Source organism: Coregonus clupeaformis, unplaced genomic scaffold, assembly GCF_020615455.1.
Source record: "Coregonus clupeaformis isolate EN_2021a unplaced genomic scaffold, ASM2061545v1 scaf0061, whole genome shotgun sequence".
In the NCBI taxonomy this organism is placed as follows: Eukaryota; Metazoa; Chordata; class Actinopteri; order Salmoniformes; family Salmonidae; genus Coregonus; species Coregonus clupeaformis.
In genome coordinates, this window is record NW_025533516.1 from 307485 (window position 1) to 329287 (window position 21803).

Consider the following 21803-nt stretch of genomic DNA (forward strand, 5'->3'; position numbering starts at 1 on the left):
ACACTTAATTTAGTTTGAAACCAAAGGAATAGTCCCAGAAGTCGAAACGCCAAGCTAAATCAAGTTCAGCTCCAAATACTTTCAAAAAAATTAAATACTGACAGCTTAAAAATATACTTACTTAAAATATTTGTTACAGTGAGGGGAAAAAGTATTTGATCCCCTGCTGATTTTGTACGTTTGCCCACTGACAAAGAAATGATCAGTCTATAATTTTAATGGTAGGTTTATTTGAACAGTGAGAGACAGAATAACAACAAAAAATATCCAGAAAAGCGCATGTCAAAAATGTTATTAATTGATTTGCATTTTAATGAGGGAAATAAGTATTTGACCCCTCTGCAAAACATGATTTAGTACTTGGTGGCAAAACCCTTGTTGGCAATCACAGAGGTCAGACGTTTCTTGTAGTTGGCCACCAGGTTTGCACACATCTCAGGAGGGATTTTGTTCCACTCCTCTTTGCAGAATCTCTCCAAGTCATTAAGGTTTCGAGGCTGACGTTGGGCAACTCAAACCTTCAGCTCCTTCCACAGATTTTCTATGGGATTAAGGTCTGGAGACTGGCTAGGCCACTCCAGGACCTTAATGTGCTTCTTCTTGAGCCACTCCTTTGTTGCCTTGGCCGTGTGTTTTTGGTCATTGTCATGCTGGAATACCCATCCACGACCCGTTTTCAATGCCCTGGCTGAGGGAAGGAGGTTCTCACCCAAGATTTGACGGTACATGGCCCCGTCCATCGTCCCTTTGATGCACTGAAGTTGTCCTGTCCCCTTAGCAGAAAAACACCCCCAAAGAATAATGTTTCCACCTCCATGTTTGATGGTGGGGATGGTGTTCTTGGGGTCATAGGCAGCATTCCTCCTCCTCCAAACACGGCGAGTTGAGTTGATGCCAAAGAGCTCCATTTTGGTCTCATCTGACCACAACACTTTCACCCAGTTCTCCTCTGAATCATTCAGATGTTCATTGGCAAACTTCAGACGGGCATGTATATGTGCTTTCTTGAGCAGGGGGACCTTGCGGGCGCTGCAGGATTTCAGTCCTTCACGGCGTAGTGTGTTACCAATTGTTTTCTTGGTGACTTTGGTCCCAGCTGCCTTGAGATCATTGACAAGATCCTCCCGTGTAGTTCTGGGCTGATTCCTCACCGTTCTCATGATCATTGCAACTCCACGAGGTGAGAACTTGCATGGAGCCCCAGGCCGCGGGAGATTGACAGTTATTTTGTGTTTCTTCCATTTGCAAATAATTGCACCAACTGTTGTCACCTTCTCACCAAGCTGCTTGGCGATGGTCTTGTAGCCCATTCCAGCCTTGTGTAGGTCTACAATCTTGTCCCTGACATCCTTGGAGAGCTCTTTGGTCTTGGCCCTGGTGGAGAGTTTGGAATCTGATTGATTGATTGCTTCTGTGGACAGGTGTCTTTTATACAGGTAACAAACTGAGATTAGGAGCACTCCCTTTAAGATTGTGCTCCTAATCTCAGCTCGATTCCTGTATAAAAGACACCTGGGAGCCAGAAATCTTTCTGATTGAGAGGGGGTCAAATACTTATTTCCCTCATTAAAATGCAAATCAATTTATAACATTTTTGACATGCGTTTTTCTGGATTTTTTTGTTATTATTCTGTCTCTCACTGTTCAAATAAACCTACCATTAAAATTATAGACTGATCATTTCTTTGTCAGTGGGCAAACGTACAAAATCAGCAGGGGATCAAATACTTTTTTCCCTCACTGTATATACAGTGCCTTCGGAAAATATTCAGACCCCTTGACTTTTCCACATTCTGTTATGTTACAGTCTTATTCTAAAATGGATTACAAAATATATATATACAGCTGTGAAAAAAATTAAGAGACAACTGCAAATCTTTCTTAAATCAGCATCTCTATATGTATGACAGCCATTCCATTCCAGTGTCTGTTGAATTCCAACACAGGCACACCTCATTCTACTGAATTAGGTAATGATTAGGTGATAATAATAATAATATGCCATTTAGCAGACGCTTTTATCCAAAGTCATGCGTGCATACATAATTTTTTTTGTGTGTATGGGTGGTCCCGGGGATCGAACCCACTACCTTGGCGTTACAAGCTCCGTGCTCTACCAGCTGAGCTACAGAACTTGATCTTATTTAACGAGGAAAAGTATAAAAACCACTGCTGTGGTCATCACTATCCTCTTGCAATAGTTGCAATAGGATCAGCTGGCAAAAACAGTGCTAATAGTACCTCAAAAGTAATATTAATTAAAAAATAACTATTGATCATGCCAAAAGAGTTGAAAAGGAAAGTTTTGAGTGAGGAAAAGAAGGGTTCAATTCTGGCTTTACTTGCAGAGGGATACAGTGAGCGTCAGGTTGCTTCCATCCTTCAAATTTCAAAGACGGCGGTTCATAAGAACAAGGTCAAGCAGCAGACATTGGTGACAACAAAGCTACAGACATGCAGAGGGCGAAAACGACTCTCTACTGACCGGGATGACTGCCAACTCATTCGAATGTCGCTCAACAACCGTAGGATGACATCAAGTGACCTACAAAAAGAATGGCAAACGGCAGCTGGGGTGAAGTGCACGGCGAGGACGGTTCGAAACAGGCTCCTAGGGGCAGGGCTGAAGTCGTGCAAAGCTAGAAAAAAGCCCTTCATCAATGAGAAGCAAAGAAGAGCCAGGCTGAGGTTTGCAAAAGACCATAAGGATTGGACCGTAGAGGACTGGAGTAAGGTCATCTTCTCTGATGAGTCCAATTTTCAGCTTTGCCCAACACCTGGTCGTCTAATGGTTAGAGGGAGACCTGGAGAGGCCTACAAGCCACAGTGTCTCGCACCCACTGTGAAATTTGGTAGAGGATCGGTGATGATCTGGGGGTGCGGGCAGATTTGTCTTTGTGAAGGACGCATGAATCAAGCCACGTACAAGGTTGTCCTGGAAGAAAACTTGCTTCCCTTTGCTCTAATATTGTTCCCCAACTCTGAGGATTGGTTTTGCCAGCAGGACAATGTGCCATGCCACACAGCCAGGTCAATCTAGGTGTGGATGGAGGACCATCAGATCAAGACCCTGTCATGGCCAGCCCAATCTCCAGACCAGAACCCCATTGAAAACTTCTGGAATGTGAGCAAGGGGAAGATGGATGGTCAAAAGCCATCAAACAAAGCCGAGCTGCTTGAATCTTTGCACCAGCAGTGGCATAAATTCACCCAACATCAATGTGAAAGAATGGTGGAGAGCATGCCAAGACGCATGAAAGCTGTGATTGAAAAATCAGGGTTATTCCACCAAATATTGATTTCTGAGTTAAAACATTATTATTGTGTTGTTTAAAAATGAACATGAACTTAATGTCTTTGCATTATTCGAGGTCTGACAATACTGCATCTTTTTTGTTATTTTGACCAGTTGTCATTTTCTGCAAATAAATGCTCTAAATGACATTATTTTTATTTGGAATTTGGGAGAAATGTTGTCAGTAGTTTATAGAAAAAAACAAAAATGTAATTTTTACCCAAACACATACCTATAAATAGTAAAGCCAGAGAAACTGATAATTTTACAGTGGTCTCTTCATTTTTTCTGCAGCTGTGTGTGTATACATTGGGGGAAAAAAGTATTTAGTCAGCCACCAATTGTGCAAGTTCTCCCACTTAAAAAGATGAGAGAGGCCTGTAATTTTCATCATAGGTACACGTCAACTATGACAGACAAATTGAGAAAAGAAAATCAAGAAAATCACATTGTAGGATTTTTTATGAATTTATTTGCAAATTATGGTGGAAAATAAGTATTAAATTACAGGCCTCTCACATCTTTTTAAGTGGGAGAACTTGCACAATTGGTGGCTGACTAAATACTTTTTTTCCCCACTGTATATATATAACCAATCTACACACAATTCCCCATAATGACAAAGCAAAAATGGGTTTTAGGAAACTTTTGCTAATGTATATAAAAAAATAAAAATAAAATCACATTTATATTTACATAAGTATTCAGACCCTTTACTCAGTACTTTGTTGAAGCACCTTTGGCAGCGAATACAGCATAGGATTTTGGGTATGACGCTACAAGCTTGGCACACCTGTATTTGGGGAGTTCCTCCCATTTTTATCTGCAGATCCTCTCAAGCTCTGTCTGGTTGAATGTGGAGCGTTCCTGCACAGCTATTTTCAGGTCTCTCCAGAGATGTTCGATCGGGTTCAAGTCCAGGCTCTGGCTGGGCCACTCAAGGACATTCAGAGACTTGTCCCAAAGCCACTCCTGTGTTGTCTTGAAATAACACATATGGGATCATGTAGTAACCAAAAAAGTGTTAAACAAATCAAAATATATTTTATATTTGAGATTCTTCAAATAGCCACTCTATGCCTTGATGACAGCTTTGCACACTCTTGGCATTCTCTCAACCAGCTTCACCTGGAATGCTTTTCCTTCACTCTGCGGTCCGACCCCATCCCAAACCATCTCAATTGGGTGTAGGTCGTAGGATTGTGGAGGCCAGGTCATCTGATGCAGCACTCCATCACTCTCCTTCTTGGTAAAATAGCCCTTACACAGCCTGGAGGTGTGTTGGGTCATTGTCCTGTTGAAAAACAAATGATAGTCCCACTAAGCCCAAACCAGATGGGATAGCGTATCACAGCAGAATGCTGTGGTATCCATGCTGGTTAAGTGTGCCTTGAATTCTAAATAAATCACAGACAGTGTCACCAGCAAAGCACCCCCACAGCATAACACCACTTCCTCCATGCTTTACGGTGGGAAATATACATATGGAGATCATCCGTTCACCCACACCGCGTCTCACAAAGACACGCCGGTTGGAACCAAAAATTTCCAATTTGGACTCCAGACCAAAGGACAAATTTCCACCGGTCACTGTCCATTGCTTGTGTTTCTTGGCCCAAGCAAGTCTTGTCTTCTTATTGGTGTCCTTTAGTAGTGGTTTCTTTGCAGCAAGTCGACCATGAAGGCCTGATTCACACATTCCCCTCTGAACAGTCAATGTTGAGATGTGTCTATTATTTGAACTGTGAAGCATTTATTTGGGCTGCAATTTCTGAGGCTGGTAACTCTAATGAACTTATCCTCTGCAGCAGAGGTAACTCTGGGTCTCATCATAGCACTGGTTTTTGCAAATGCACTTGAAAGTTCTTGAAATGTTCCGTATTGACTGACCTTCATGTCTTAAAGTAATGATGGACTGTTGTTTCTCTTTTCTTATTTGAGCTGTTCTTGCCAGAATATGGACTTGGTCTTTTACCAAATAGGGCTATCTTCAGCATACCCCCCACCTTGTCACAACACAACTGATTGGCTCAAATGCATTATGAAGGAAAGAAATTCCACAAATATTAACTTTTAAGAAGTAACACCTGTTAATTGAAATGCATTCCAGGTGACTATCTCATGAAGCTGGTTGAGAGAATGCTAAGAGTGTGCAAAGCTGTCATCAAGGCAAATGTTTGAAAAATCTCAAATATATTTTGATTTGTTTAACACATTTTTGGTTACTACATGATTCCATATGTGTTATTTCATAGTTTTGATGTCTTCACTATTATTCTACAATGTAAAAAATATTAAAAAGAAAGAAAAACCCTTGAATGAGTAGGTGTGTCCAAACTTTTGACTAGTAGTGTAGGTGCTGGGAAGAACTACCTGTCAGCTCCACTGAACTGTCTCACTACATATTCATCTACACTAGTAAGTGTAGTGAATGGGGAGCAGCCTGAAAGGCCAGTGGACACATTGGAGCACTCCTTAAATTGTGGATGCAAGCTGTGCTAAAGGCATTGTTCAATCAAAACTGCAATCTGGAAACGATAATTGTTGTACCTGCAGTGTGAGAGTACTGGGATTTGTTTAATCAGTGAGATGAGATCTAAAAACCTTTTCAATTAAATGTTCATTACAAAGTAGCCTATGCTTACCTGTGGCCATTTGTTTTGCAAACTCTGCAATCACCTGACCGCTACAGAAACACTGCCAACCAAATATGGTCTCTGGCTGGTGCGCACTTGCATTGAAGGGTAACTAGACCTTGTAAATAAGAATAGAATATGTTTCTAAATAATTCTATATGAATGGATGCTACCATGATTATGGATAATCCTGAATGAATCGTGAATAATAATGATTGAGAAAGTTCTATATCATACCCCCAAGACATGCTAACTTCTCACCATTACAATAACAGGGGAGGTTAGCATTTCTGGGGGGTGTATGATATTTGTGCGTCTAACTTTCTCACTCATTATTGTTCACAATTCATTCAGGATTATCCGTAATCATGGGGTCCCGTGTGGCTCAGCTGGTCGAGCATGTCGCTCTACCAGGGTTGTGAGTTTGATTCCCACGGGGGACCAGTATGTGAAAAAAGTATGAAAATGTATGCACTTAAGTTGCTCTGGATAAGAGATCTGCTAAATTACTCAAATGTTTACAAAAAAAAATAACAAAAATGAACATAGAAGTGTTTAGAAACATATTATATTCTTATTTACAATAAAAGTAACCCCAAAATTGCACAATACACTATTTATTTACCATTAATTTCTATTGGGCACAAAATTATCTGAAACACAACCAAAACAAACAGTAAATGCATCCAAGTTTGTAGTTACAAGCTTGATGCGTTCTAGGAATATGGGACTAAATAATACACTTTTGACTACTTAAATACACATGTGAATTTGTCCCAATACTTTTGGTCCCCTAAACTGGGGGGGACTATGTACAAAAATACTGTAATTTCTAATTAAACAGTCTTCATTATATCATCCAAAGTGCTGGAGTACAGAGTCAACACAACAGAATGTGTCACTGTCCCAATACTTTTGGAGCTCACTGTGAATAGTCATTGAACACTGGTCACTTTAATAATGTTTACATCATGTTTTACCACTTTATATGTATATACTGTATTCTAGTCATGGCTCATCCCATGTAGCTACACCCCTTTTCTATTCCTATACTGTCCATTCTGTCTATACACACCATTCACATAAATAAATATATACAGTTTGGGGTCACTTAGAAATGTCCTGTCCCAAACTGGCTCTAACCAGAATAGAAAGAGTGGGAGGCCCCGGTGCACAACTGAGCAAGAGGACAAATACATTAGTGTCTAGTTTGAGAAACAGACGCCTCACAGGTCCTCAACTGGCAGCTTCATTAAATAGTACTTGCAAAACACCAGTCTCAACGCCAACAGTGAAGAGGCGACTCCGGGATGCTGACCTTCTAGGAAGAGTTGCAAAGAAAAAGCCATATCTCAGACTGCCCATTTTAATCTTTTATTTTTATTGGCCAGTCTGAGATATGGCTTTTTCTTTGCAACACTGCCTAGAAGGTCAGCATCCCGGAGTCGCCTCTTCACTGTTGACGTTGAGACTGGTGTTTTGCGGGTACTATTTAATGAAGATGCCAGTTGAGGACCTGTGAGGTGCCTGTTTCTCAAACTAGACACTAATGTATTTGTCCTCTTGCTCAGTTGTGCCCCCGGGGCCTCCCACTCTTTCTATTCTGGTTAGAGCCAGTTTGTGCTGTTCTGTGAAGGGAGTAGTACACAGCGTTGTACGAGATTTTCAGTTTCTTGGCAATTTCTCGCATGGAATAGCCTTAATTTCTCAGAACAAGAATAGACTGACGAGTTTCAATAGAAAGTTATTTGTTTCTGGCCATTTTGAGCCTGTAATCGAACCCACAATTGCTGATGCTCCAGACACTCAACTAGTCTCAAGAAGTGTGTGTGTGTGTGTGTGTGTGTATGTATGTGTATATATATATATATATGTGTGTGTGTGTGTGTGTGTGTGTGTGTGTGTGTGTGTGTGTGTGTGTGTGTGTGTGTGTGTGTGTGTGTGTGTGTGTGTGTGTGTGTGTGTGTGTGTGTGTGTGTGTATGTGTATGTGTATGTGTATATGTATGTATGTATGTGTATATGTATGTATGTATGTATGTATGTATGTATGTATGTATGTATGTATGTATGTATGTATGTATGTATGTATGTGTATATATATATATATATATATATATATATATATATATATATATATATATATATATATATATTCCGGACTCTGACTTTGCTCATTCAGATATTTGTCGTTCTGATACATTTCTTTAATTTCTTGTTCTTCCTTTTTTTATTATTTTGGATTATGTGTGTTGTTTTTGTATTGCTATATATTGCTGCATTGTTGGAGCTTGAAACATAAGCATTTCGCTGCACCTGCAATAACATCTGCAAAACTGTGTACGCGACCAATAAACTTTTATTTTATGTTTACTTTCTTGGCTCACTGGAAACATTTTTACAAGTCTGGGAACTAGGGATGTGACAATTGTAAAATAAATCTTAAAAAGCTTTTATTTATTTTTTACATGAAGAAAAAATAATAAAATGACATGAATTCACAATTCAGATATGGTCCTGCTTATGATGGCTAGGGGGCAATGCAGTTCAATCTACCGCAGTCCTGGCTACCAGACAGCGCTCAACTTACTGCTGTCCCCCACCCACTCAACAACAATGTATTTTTTGTTTTGTTTTGTTTTTTAGGGGGTAGATCAGCTTTGTTAGTTAATGTTGTTTTTGGTTCTCTGATGTGTGCTTCTACTCCATGTTCTCGGTTGTCAGTACATGGGACTTGATGTCCCACTTCTTATCAATGTGATGGCTCATTGCAGTGATATACAACTGTGTTCATAGACGTCCAACAATCTGTTGTTTACGTCACATATGGTGTTTGAGAGCTCGTGCTTTGTACTTGCAGGGCAATCATTGGACAATTTCTCCATCCGGGCCATCACATTTTTTCGACATGACATCTTGTAGTCTGGTTCTAGATATGCCATCAGGGCATTGAAGCCAACATCCTCTACCATTGACAAGGGCTGCATATCAACTGGAATCATTTCTGTAATCAGTGCTGTGATTTTCTCACTCAATCACTTATCGCTCTGCTGCCAGCAACAGGTTGGGGCTCACGGTGCCTCCCTTTCAGATGGTTAAACATTGCACCTGTACTGCCACTGTAGCTCAATTCCACCTCGCAAAGTTTGCATTTCACCACCACCTCATTTAACTTCTCAAAGTATTGCCATACAGGACTTCACTGCTGTCGCTTTCCTGTCTCACACTGCCATTTTCCCAACTATTAACGACGATGACGTGCGGAGCGCTTTATATCCATGCCAAATCATTTGAAAGATTAATATCTCCTCCTAAAAACATTACAGCATTGTTGCGTTAGGTATTTGTTTATTTATTTATGATGATGATCGGGACCGGTTAGTGGTAGCTTTGTGATAACTGCACTGTGACGTTCAATTTTGTGGGGGGAAAAGGAAAAAGTTTAGGTTAAGGATTTTTTTCTAAACATTAACGATCCCAATGTCGTTTAAACAGTCACACCCCTACTGGGAAACAAACGCTTTAAAAGGTTACGAAACACAGCTTTTTATACTCCTCTTCGTCGTCCAAACAGCAGCCAAGGGGGTTCATTGTGGGTCTAATTGTGTACAGCTGCTCTGAGGAGGACCGAGAAGAGCCTGATTTTAGCCTGGGTCGTGTTCATTAGGCACCAAACAAGGGGATAAAAATGTATTGAAACAGGGACAGACTACCTGGACTCAACGCCGGTGGGTACCTGGGAACTACTCCTGCATCCAACAACAGCAAGCTACGTCACTGTGCCAAACAAGTTGTTTGGCATTAGAACGAATGTGCAAGTCGGCTGATGCAGAAACGGGCTGGCATCCAGGCTGGCACCCAGACTAGAGCCCTATGGGTGTAAATAGTCAACAGTAAACACGGTACTTTCCAACCACTCAATTCTGAAACCAACTGATGATCAATGTCTCTGTGACTCTGCAAATGACTCTTAAACCCTAATTTTTGTCCTGTCGGAATCTGCCATGTCACTAATTTTTACATGGCAAGAGAGTAACATTTCCAGCCAGAATAACCTACTGTTTTTTGGCGAACTCCAAGGTCCTCTGATTATACTAGCCCCGTGCGAATCGACATCCCTGTGTTTTGAGAAATGTCTGAGTTTGACAGGTGTTGCTCGCGGTTTGAGCAAGAAAACAATAACAGATTTGATAAATTGAACTAAGTGCTGCGCATAAGATATATATGAATGGCCTACATGTATCAACTTTCACAGTGAATGCTTTTATGCTTTGTGCGTATGAATTTAATATTGCCAAATGCATCAGTAAAAAAATATTGTGCCTATTTAATGCAACCCTTGCTGTTAATATATTTCAAAGCAGCATACAACTGACCTAAATGTTTGGAAATGACAAGTTAACTTTCTCATCCATAGCCTTAAAACACATTTCAAGTGAAGGTGCACTGTTTAGCTCACATCTGAAGCCTGGGGGGCATTTAGGACATAAGATATCCTAATGATATGATCACACTTCCTCAATTCAAGTATTATGGCGACAATATACCAAAGAGTTATCAGTGTTGCCCTGTTGAAAATGCAGTTTCTTCACGCCTAGAAAGAAACCTCCAGGCTTCCGTCATAACTGTCAATTTATTGAAAAAAATGATTAATTACAGGGGGCCGTTTGGAAATCACTAATCTCTTCCAAATCGTTCTCTGGAATACGGACATTCTGGGGTAATAATTACATAACCAATGTCTAGTAATACTAGTCCCATGCGAATAGGGCTTTTGTTACTGCAGACCACATGGAGACAGCTGGAACGCACAGAAGACCGGGATTCAATCAGTTGCAGATAGTGGATTTCCTAGATAATGCTTTTTAAGGCCAGGCACCACAGAATGAAATTAAATGTTTTGCATCTACTGTACCTATACATTTTGAGATTTGTTGGTATTTTGGTCCATTTAATATTAGTATTTTCAAAAAGTAAGCATAAATATGACAAACTTGAGAAATGCATATTTACTTTAGTTTATCATACTACCGTCATCAAATTTGAATGAATTTTAACCACTTTAAAAATGGATTAGCATTTTTTTAATTTAATGAGATCGCTACATTTGCATATATTAATAAAATATTTGAATACATATTCAAAAAATATATATATTTGTGTCTACTACATTCAACTGGTAAAAGTTGATTGTGATATGATTGAGGGAAAGAAATGCCCTATGAGGGTATGATGCCTGGCCTTAACTTACACAGCAGTGTGTCCCAGATGGACGGAGTTGACGCTTGATTTAGAAACAGTCAGTCCCGCATGCCAGAGTCTGGTCGAGTTCTAACGCTCTCGATTCCAGACCACACATGCCCCCCACGGCGAAGAGGATTCCAGCTTCTACTCCGCCAACTGTCTGTGCCCTTCCTTTCTGTTCCCCTCTCTACATTCCCTTCTCCCGACTCTTCTAACTGTCCTGTCCCCCCCCCAAAAAAAACAATAGAATACATAAGGAGATCGGAGGTCCTGTGCTCCTTTAAAACATCGTTTTTTATAAAGACTGGTGCGTTGAACTGCGGAAAGTTTTCAGACCTCTTGACTTTTTCCACATTTTGTTACGTTACAGCCTTATTTACATTTACATTTTAGTCATTTAGCAGACGCTCTTATCCAGAGCGACTTACAGTTAGTGAATACATTTTTTTATATATACTGGCCCCCCGTGGGAATCAAACCCACAACCCTGGCGTTGCAAACGCCATGCTCTATCAACTGAGCTACATCCCTGCCGGCCATTCCCTCCCCTACCCTGGACGACGCTGGGCCAATTGTGCGCCGCCCATGAGTCTCCCGGTCGCGGCCGGCTGCGACAGAGCCTGGATTCGAACCAGGATCTCTAGTGGCACAGTTAGCACTGCGATGCAGTGCCTTAGACCACTGCGCCACTCAGGAGAAGCAATTCTAAAATGTATTCTAAAATGGATTAAATAAAACCATTTCCTCATCAATCTACACACAATACCCCATAATGACAAAGCAAAAACAGGTTTTTAGAGATGTTTGCAAATGTATTAAAAACAAAAAACAGATACCTTATTTACATAAGTATTCAGACCCTTTGCTATGAGACTCGAAATTGAGCTCAGGTGCATCCTGTTTCCATTGATCATCGTTGATGTTTCTACAACTTGATTGGAGTCCACCTGTGGTAAATTCAATTGGTTGGACATGATTTGGAAAGGCACACACCTGTCTATATAAGGTCCCACAGTTGACAGTGCATGTCAGAGCAAAAACCAAGCCATGAGGTCGAAGGAATTGTCCGTAGAGCTCTGAGACAGGATTGTGTCGAGACACATATCTGGGGAAGGGTACCAAAAAATGTCTGCATTATTGAAGGTCCCCAAGAACACAGTAGCCTCCATCATTCTCAAATGGAAGAAGTTTGGAACCACCAAGACTCTTCCTAGAGCTGGCCCCCCGGCCAAACTGAGAAATTGGGGGAGAAGGGCCTATGTCAGGGAGGTGACCAAAAAGCCGATGGTCACGCTGACATACAGTGGGGGGAAAAAAGTATTTAGTCAGCCACCAATTGTGCAAGTTCTCCCACTTAAAAAGATGAGAGAGGCCTGTAATTTTCATCATACAGTGGGGAAAAAAAGTATTTAGTCAGCCACCAATTGTGCATGTTCTCCCACTTAAAAAGATGAGAGAGGCCTGTAATTTTCATCATAGGTACACGTCAACTATGACAGACAAATTGAGGAAAAAAAATCCAGAAAATCACATTGTAGGATTTTTAATACATTTATTTGCAAATTATGGTGGAAAATAAGTATTTGGTCACCTACAAACAAGCAAGATTTCTGGCTCTCACAGACCTGTAACTTCTTCTTTAAGAGGCTCCTCTGTCCTCCACTCGTTACCTGTATTAATGGCACCTGTTTGAACTTGTTATCAGTATAAAAGACACCTGTCCACAACCTCAAACAGTCACACTCCAAACTCCACTATGGCCAAGACCAAAGAGCTGTCAAACGACACCAGAAACAAAATTGTAGACCTGCACCAGGCTGGGAAGACTGAATCTGCAATAGGTAAGCAGCTTGGTTTGAAGAAATCAACTGTGGGAGCAATTATTAGGAAATGGAAGACATACAAGACCACTGATAATCTCCCTCGATCTGGGGCTCCACGCAAGATCTCACCCCGTGGGGTCAAAATGATCACAAGAACGGTGAGCAAAATCCCAGAACCACACGGCGGGACCTAGTGAATGACCTGCAGAGAGCTGGGACCAAAGTAACAAAGCCTACCATCAGTAACACACTACGCCGCCAGGGACTCAAATCCTGCAGTGCGAGACGTGTCCCCCTGCTTAAGCCAGTACATGTCCAGGCCCGTCTGAAGTTTGCTAGAGTGCATTTGGATGATCCAGAAGTGGATTGGGAGAATGTCATATGGTCAGATGAAACCAAAATAGAACTTTTTGGTAAAAACTCAACTCGTCGTGTTTGGAGGACAAAGAATGCTGAGTTGCATCCAAAGAACACCATACCTACTGTGAAGCATGGGGGTGGAAACATCATGCTTTGGGGCTGTTTTTCTGCAAAGGGACCAGGACGACTGATCCGTGTAAAGGAAAGAATGAATGGGGCCATGTATCGTGAGATTTTGAGTGAAAACCTCCTTCCATCAGCGAGGGCATTGAAGATGAAACGTGGCTGGGTCTTTCAGCATGACAATGATCCCAAACACACCGCCCGGGCAACGAAGGAGTGGCTTCGAAGAAGCATTTCAAGGTCCTGGAGTGGCCTAGCCAGTCTCCAGATCTCAACCCCCATAGAAAATCTTTGGAGGGAGTTGAAAGTCCGTGTTGCCCAGCGACAGCCCCAAAACATCACTGCTCTAGAGGAGATCTGCATGGAGGAATGGGCCAAAATACCAGCAACAGTGTGTGAAAACCTTGTGAAGACTTACAGAAAACGTTTGACCTGTGTCATTGCCAACAAAGGGTATATAACAAAGTATTGAGAAACTTTTGTTATTGACCAAATACTTATTTTCCACCATAATTTACAATAAATTCATTAAAAAATCCTACAATGTGATTTTCTGGATTTTTTTTCCTCATTTTGTCTGTCATAGTTGACGTGTACCTATGATGAAAATTACAGGCCTCTCTCATCTATTTAAGTGGGAGAACTTGCACAATTGGTGGCTGACTAAATACTTTCTTTCCCCACTGTAGGTACACGTCAACTATGACAGACAAAATGAGAAAATTTTTTCCAGAAAATCACATTGTAGGATTTTTAATGAATTTATTTGCAAATTATGGTGGAAAATAAGTATTTGGTCAATAACAAAAGTTTCTCAATACTTTGTTATATACCATATGTTGGCAATGACACAGGTCAAACGTTTTCTGTAAGTCTGTAAGGTTTTCACACACTGTTGCTGGTATTTTGGCCCATTCCTCCATGCAGATCTCCTCTAGAGCAGTGATGTTTTGGGGCTGTCGCTGGGCAACACAGACTTTCAACTCCCTCCAAAGATTTTCTATGGGGTTGAGATCTGGAGACTGGCTAGGCCACTCCAGGACCTTGAAATGCTTCTTCGAAGCCACTCCTTCGTTGCCCGGGCGGGTGTTTGGGATCATTGTCATGCTGAAAGACCCAGCCACATTTCATCTTCAATGCCCTTGCTGATGGAAGGAGGTTTTCACTCAAAATCTCACGATACATGGCCCCATTCATTCTTTCCTTTACACGGATCAGTCGTCCTGGTCCCTTTGCAGAAAAACAGCCCCAAAGCATGATGTTTCCACCCCCATGCTTCACAGTAGATATGGTGTTCTTTGGATGCAACTCAGCATTCTTTGTCCTCCAAACACAACGAGTTGAGTTTTTACCAAAAAGTTATATTTTGGTTTCATCTGACCATATGACATTCTCCCAATCCTCTTCTGGATCATCCAAATGCACTCTAGCAAACTTCTGACGGGCCTGGACATGTACTGGTTTAAGCAGGGGGACACGTCTGGCACTGCAGGATTTGAGTCCCTGACGGCGAGTGTGTTACTGATGGTAGGCTTTGTTACTTTGGTCCCAGCTCTCTGCAGGTCATTCACTAGGTCCCCCCGTGTGGTTCTGGGATTTTTGCTCACCGTTCTTGTGATCATTTTGACCCCATGCGGTGAGATCTTGCGTGGAGCCCCAGATCGAGGGAGATTATCAGTGGTCTTGTATGTCTTCCATTTCCTAATAATTGCTCCCACAGTTGATTTCTTCAAACCAAGCTGCTTACCTATTGCAGATTCAGTCTTCCCAGCCTGGTGCAGGTCTACAACCTTTGACAGCTCTTTGGTCTTGGCCATAGTGGAGTTTGGAGTGTGACTGTTTGAGGTTGTGGACAGGTGTCTTTTATACTGATAACAAGTTCAAACAGGTGCCATTAATACAGGTAACGAGTGGAGGACAGAGGAGCCTCTTAAAGAAGAAGTTACAGGTCTGTGCGAGCCAGAAATCTTGCTTGTTTGTAGGTGACCAAATACTTATTTTCCACCATAATTTGCAAATAAATTCATTAAAAATCCTACAATGTGATTTTCCAGAAAGAAAAATCTCAATTTGTCTGTCATAGTTGACGTGTACCTATGATGAAAATTACAGGCCTCTCTCATCTTTTTAAGTGGGAGAACTTGCACAATTGGTGGCTGACTAAATACTTTTTTCCCCCACTGTATCTCTAGAGTTCCTCTGTGGAGATGGGAGAACCTTCCAGAAGGACAACCATCTCTGCAGTACTCCACCAATTAGGCCTTTATGGTGGAGTGGCCAGACGGAAGCCACTCTTCAGTAAAAGGCACGACAGCCTTCTTGGAGTTTGTCAAAAGGCACCTAAAGACTCTCAGACCATGAGAAACAAGATTCTCTGGTCTGATGAAACCAAGATTGAACTCTTTGGTCTGAATGCCAAGCGTCACATCTGGAGGAAACCTGGCACCATACCTACGGTGAAGCATGGTGGTGGCAGCATCATGCTGTGGGGATGTTTTTCAGTGGCAGGGACTGGGAGACTAGTCAGGATCGAGGCAAAGATTAATGGAGCAAAGTACAGAGAGATCATTATTGAAAACCTGCTCCAGGGCTCAGGACCTCAGACTGGGGTGAAGGTTCACCTTCCAACAGGACAAGTCTCTGAATGTCCTTCGGGACAAGTCTCTGAATGTCCTTGAGTGGCTCTGCCCGGACTTGAACCCGATTTGAACATCTCTGGAAAGACCTGGAAATAGTCTGAATACTTATGTAAATGTGATATTTCACCTATTTATTTTGAATAAATTAACAAAAATTTATTCAAACCAGTTTTTGCTTTGTCATTAAGGGGTATTGTGTGAAGATCGATTAAATAGTTTTTTTTTCCCTTATCAATTTTAGAATAAGGCTGTAACCTAACAAAATGTGGAAAAAGTCAAGGGGTCTGAATACTTTCTGAAGGCACTGTAAGTGCGTATGGGAGAGAGAATAATACACAATGCACAAAGAACAAGAGGAATGCTTTAATCAGCGACGAATGAAAGCCTCAATTACGAGCAGCACGCCTTGTTAACCAAATATGAAAATGTGTGGCCATTATGGTCGTATCGGTCCGTTCTACTTTGCTTTCAGAATAATTTATACACCCGAAATCAATACCAGAGCTTTTAAACTCTGGCAGGATCGTGTCTCGTTAAATGGTGGGCGGGAAAATGGAAAAAGCTGAAATTTAGTTAACCACATTGGCTACAGATTTAGGCCTATTATTTGGTTTCAGTTGTATCCATTTTTTCCCCATGTTGCTCTCTTTCTCGCTCTCTCTCTCCCCTCCATGTTTCATCCCTGCAGTTGTGTGGTGGCGGAGCTGCCAGCCACATGAGTGCCCCTGGGTTTTGAGGCCCACTGGTTAAGCTGGTCTGAGCCTCAAAGTGACACAGTTAGAGATGACTCCATAGGTCTCGACCCAGCCCATAGCGCTCTCGTCAAAATTGGTGCACTATATAGGAAATAGGGTGCCATTTGGGACGCATCATAGGTCTTCTGTGAATTGAGTGCGACTATGAAATGGGAAAGATGGAAATATATAGACATTTTCATTGGCCTCCGAGGAGGCCTCTTTCACTTGTTTAAATGTCTATGTAACAATAAAACGATCTACATAATGAAAGGCGTTTGACCACGTTTTGTTTCAATGTTTTTATTGAATCCAGGTGAAAGCTATGATCCCTTATTGATGTCAGTTGTTAAATACACTTCAATCATTGTAAATGAGGGGGAAGAGACAAGTTAAAGAAGGATTTTTAAGCCTTGAGACAATTGAGACATGGATTGTGTATGTGTGCCATTCAGAGGTTGAATGGGCAAAGGTGTAAGTGCCTGTGAACGAGGTATGGTAGTAAGTGCCAGTTGCACCGGTTTTTATCAAGAACTGTAACGCTGCTGGGTTTTTCACGCTCAACAGTTTCCCTTATGTATCAAGAATGGTCCACCACCCAAAGGACATCCAGCCAATTTCACCCAACTGGGGAAAGCATTGGAGTCCACATGGGCCAGCCTCCCTGTGGAATGCTTTCGACACCTTGTAGAGTCAATCCCCCACCGAATTGAGAATGTTCTGATGGCAAAAGGGAGGGGGAGGGGTGTGCAACTCCATATTAGGAAGATGTTCCTAATGTTTGGTATACTCAGTGTATGTGTATGTATATGTATATACAGTGAGTACCATAATTCATTGGACAGTGATCATTTTTTTGTTATTTTGGTTCTGTAGGGAATTTTTACTAGGATTAAATGTCAGGAATTGTGAAAAACAAGTTTAAATGTATTTGGCTAAGGTGTATGTAAACTTCTGACTTCAACTGTGTGTATATATATATATATATTGTGACGTCACGAGAGGCTACACAGCTTTCAGCGGGATTGCTCAAGTAGTGCAAGGAGACAAGGTTCAAACAAAACAAGGATTTTATTATAGGTCTTGGGAAATTAACGAAAATATAACAAAATTCTGTTCTCTTGTGGCTCTTTAAGGGTTAACAGTTCAGGGATGTCTCTTCCACATCCAAAATCATAATTCTCACTCGCGCAGATAACTTTTCCCCAGCCTTACTGTAGTCCACGTTGCAGCTAGTGGCCAACCCAGCAAAAAGTCCTTCCAAATGTCTCTCCCGTATTTCCACAGGTGCATATATCCAAAGGTGAGTATTTCCCAAAGGTAAGTATCTCCAAATCCTTATATTCCTCCTGGAAGTGGACGTGCAGCACTCTTGTCCTCCAGAGAGCCCAGGTTGGAGACTGTGTTACTTCACTACCCACACACTCCCTCAGTGTGTCTCTTCCCTTCCCAAACCTTCAGCTCATCAGCTCCTGATTTGTTTCAGCTGCGTGGGAAGATTGGCCATAGAGGGGTGGAGTTCCCGACCATACCAGCAGATGGAGCCATAGCTGTCTGGGTTTGCAGCCACCTCAGGGGGATGTAACGTCCCTCCAGGACACAGCCTCTCGTGACATCACAATATATATATACACACACACACATACATACAGTGAGCACCATAATTCATTGGACAGTGACCATTTTTTTGTTATTTTGGTTCTGTACTCTAACACTTTGAGTTTGAAAGGATGAACCGTTTAGAAATTATAGAAGCTTTTGTACATGGTCCCCCCCATTTTCAGGCATCAAAAAACATTTGACAGTTTAACATAATGTAGAATAAAGTAATCATTGTTAATATTTGGTCACATATCCTTTGCATGCAATGACTGCTTGAAGTCTACGATGCATCGACATCACCAGACGCTGGGTATCTTCCCTGGTGATGCTCTGCCAGGCCTGTACTGCAGCCATCTTCAGTTCCTGCTTGTTTCGGGGACTTATTGCCTTCAGTCTCCTCTTCAGCATGTAAAATGCATGTTCAATTGCATTCACATCTGGTGATTGACTCGGCCAGTCAAGGATTTTCCACTTTTTGGCCATAAAAAATCCCTTCGTTGCTCTAGCAGTATGTTTAGGGTCATTGTCTTGTTGCATGATGAAGTGCCGTCCAATGAGTTTGGAGGCATTTGGTTTTATCTGAGCAGATAGAATATTTCTGTAGACTTCAGAATTCATTGTTCTACTTCTGTCTGCAGTCACATTATCGATGAAGACAAGTGAGCCTGTTCCACTGGCAGCCATACAGGCCCAAGCCATAACACCCCCTCCACCATGTTCACGGATGAGGTGGTATGCTTTGGATCATGGGCATTTTTGTTTTTTTTCTCCACACTTTCCTCTTTCCATCACTCTGGTACATGTTAATCTTTGTCTCATCTGTCCACAATACTTTTTTTCCAGAACTCTTGGGGCTCTTTTAGGTGCTTTTTAGCAAACTGTAATCTCGCCTTTCTGTTCTTCAGGCTTATCAGTGGTTTGCATCTTGTAGAGTACCCTCTGTAGTCCAGCTGGTGTAGTCTTCTACATATGGTAGACTTTGACACATCTACACCTGCATCCAGGAGAGTGTTTTTGATCTGTTGGGCTGTTGTCAGGAGGGTTTTCTTCACCATAGAGACTATTCTCCGGTTATCTACTACAGTGGTCTTCCTCGGTCTACCGGGTCTTTTGACATAATTGAGTTCACCGGTTGTGTCAGTAGCTGAGTGTAGATGCGGTGAGGAATCAAGCGCAGGAAACACGGGCGTTCGTCAACAGACTTTAGGAACAAAATTAACAGCACCAAACAGGCGAACAGCCAACCCAACCGGGAGGCAAAATACAAAGTACGCACAACACACACAGTGCGTAAAAATGACGATAGCGCACACAGTGCGGACTCTCGGAAAAACAACAATCCTGAGAGTAATACCAAAGAGCAACAGCTTGACAAATAAACAATACCACATAACACCTGCCCCCACACACGAAAACTAAATAGGCAACCAAATCAAACACTAACAAGGGACAGGTGTACAAACAGACAAAACCAAACAAACATGAAACATCGAACGGTGGCAGCTAGTACTCCGGGGACGACGACCGCCGAAGCCTGCCCGAACAAGGAGGAGGAGCAGCCTCGGCCGAAACCGTGACAGGTTGTTTTTTTCTTGTTAATGATGAACCAAACTGTTGACTTGGGCATGGCCAGGGTTTGCAATGTTCCTGATTGATTGATTTTCATTTCTGAGCCTTATGATGGCCAGCTTCATTTGCATCGACACTGCTGTCTACCTCATGTTGTCACACCCCAACAACAACCTCCAAAGGCAATAGCAAAGTCTAGAATCAATACTATTCATCAACAGCTCTCCTGCATTCACTAACGACACAAATTAATACACCTGCCTAACGACACATATCTGTGAAGCCAATTTAACAAATACTTGTAGTACCTTAAAATGGGGGGACCATGTACAAAAGGTGCTGTTATTTCTAAACAGTTCATCCGATATGTATGAAAATACCTTCAAATTAAAGCTGACAGTCTGCACTTCACCCTCATTGTCATTGTATCCTTTCAAACTCAAAGTGTTAGAGTACAGCACCAAAATAACAAAAAAATGGTCACTGTCCAATGAATTATGGTGCTCACTGTATGTATGTATGTATGTATGTGTGTGTGTATATATATATATATATATATATATATATATACACACACAGTTGAAGTCAGAAGTTTACATACACCTTAGCCAAATACATTTAAACTCAGTTTTTCACAATTCCTGACATTTAATCCTAGTAAAAATTCCCTGTCTTAGGTCAGTTAGGATCACCAGTTTATTTTAAGAATGTGAAATGTCAGAATAATAGTAGAGAGTGATTTATTTCAGCTTTTATTTCTTTCATCACATTCCCTGTGGGTCAGAAGTTTACACACACTCAATTAGTATTTTGTAGCATTGCCTTTAAATTGTTTAACTTGGGTCAAACGTTTCGGGTAGCCTTCCACAAGCTTCCCACAATAAATTGGGTGAATTTTGGCCCATTCCTCCTGACAGAGCTGGTGTAACTGAGTCAGGTTTGTAGGCCTCCTTGCTCGCACACGCTTTTTCATTGAGGATTGAGGTCAGGGCTTTGTGATGGCCACTCCAATACCTTCACTTTGTTGTCCTTAAGCCATTTTGCCACAACTTTGGAAGTATGCTTGGGGCCATTGGCCAGTTGGAAGACCCATTTGTGACCAAGCTTTAACTTCCTGACTGATGACTTGAGATGTTGCTTCAATATATCCACATAATTTTCCTTCCTCATGATGCCATCTATTTTGTGAAGCGCACCAGTCTCTCCTGCAGCAAAGCACCCACACAGCATGATGCTACCACCCCCGTGCTTCACGGTTGGGATGGTGTTCTTCGGCTTGCAAACAACCCCCTTTTTCCTCCAAACATAACAATGGTCATTATGGCCAAACAGTTATATTTTTGTTTCATCACACCAGAGGACATTTCTCCAAAAAGTACGATCTTTGTCCCCATGTGCAGTTGCAAACCGTAGTCTGGCTTTTTTATGGCGGTTTTGGAGCAGTGGCTTCTTCCTTGCTGAGCGGCCTTTCAGGTTATGTCGATTATAGGACTCGTTTTACTGTGGATATAGATACTTTTGTACCTGTTTCCTTCAGCATCTTCACAAGGTCCTTTGCTGTTGTTCTGGGATTGCTTTGCACTTCTCGCACCAAAGTACGTTAATCTCTAGGAGACAGAACGCGTCTCCTTCCTGAGCGGTATGACGGCTGCGTGGTCCCATGGTGTTTATACTTGCGTACTATTGTTTGTACAGATGAACGTGGTACCGTCAGGCGTTTGGAAATTGCTCCCAAGGATGAACCAGACTTGTGGAGGTCCACAATCTTTTTCCTGAGGT

General features: G+C 41.8%; 1 protein-coding gene across 1 annotated transcript in view; it reads left to right on the forward strand.

Moving 5' to 3' along the window:
* The window catches only part of LOC121546620 (LIM and calponin homology domains-containing protein 1-like), a 66564-nt gene that overhangs the window by 28175 nt on the left and 16586 nt on the right, over positions 1-21803 (forward strand). The window lies entirely within an intron of this gene.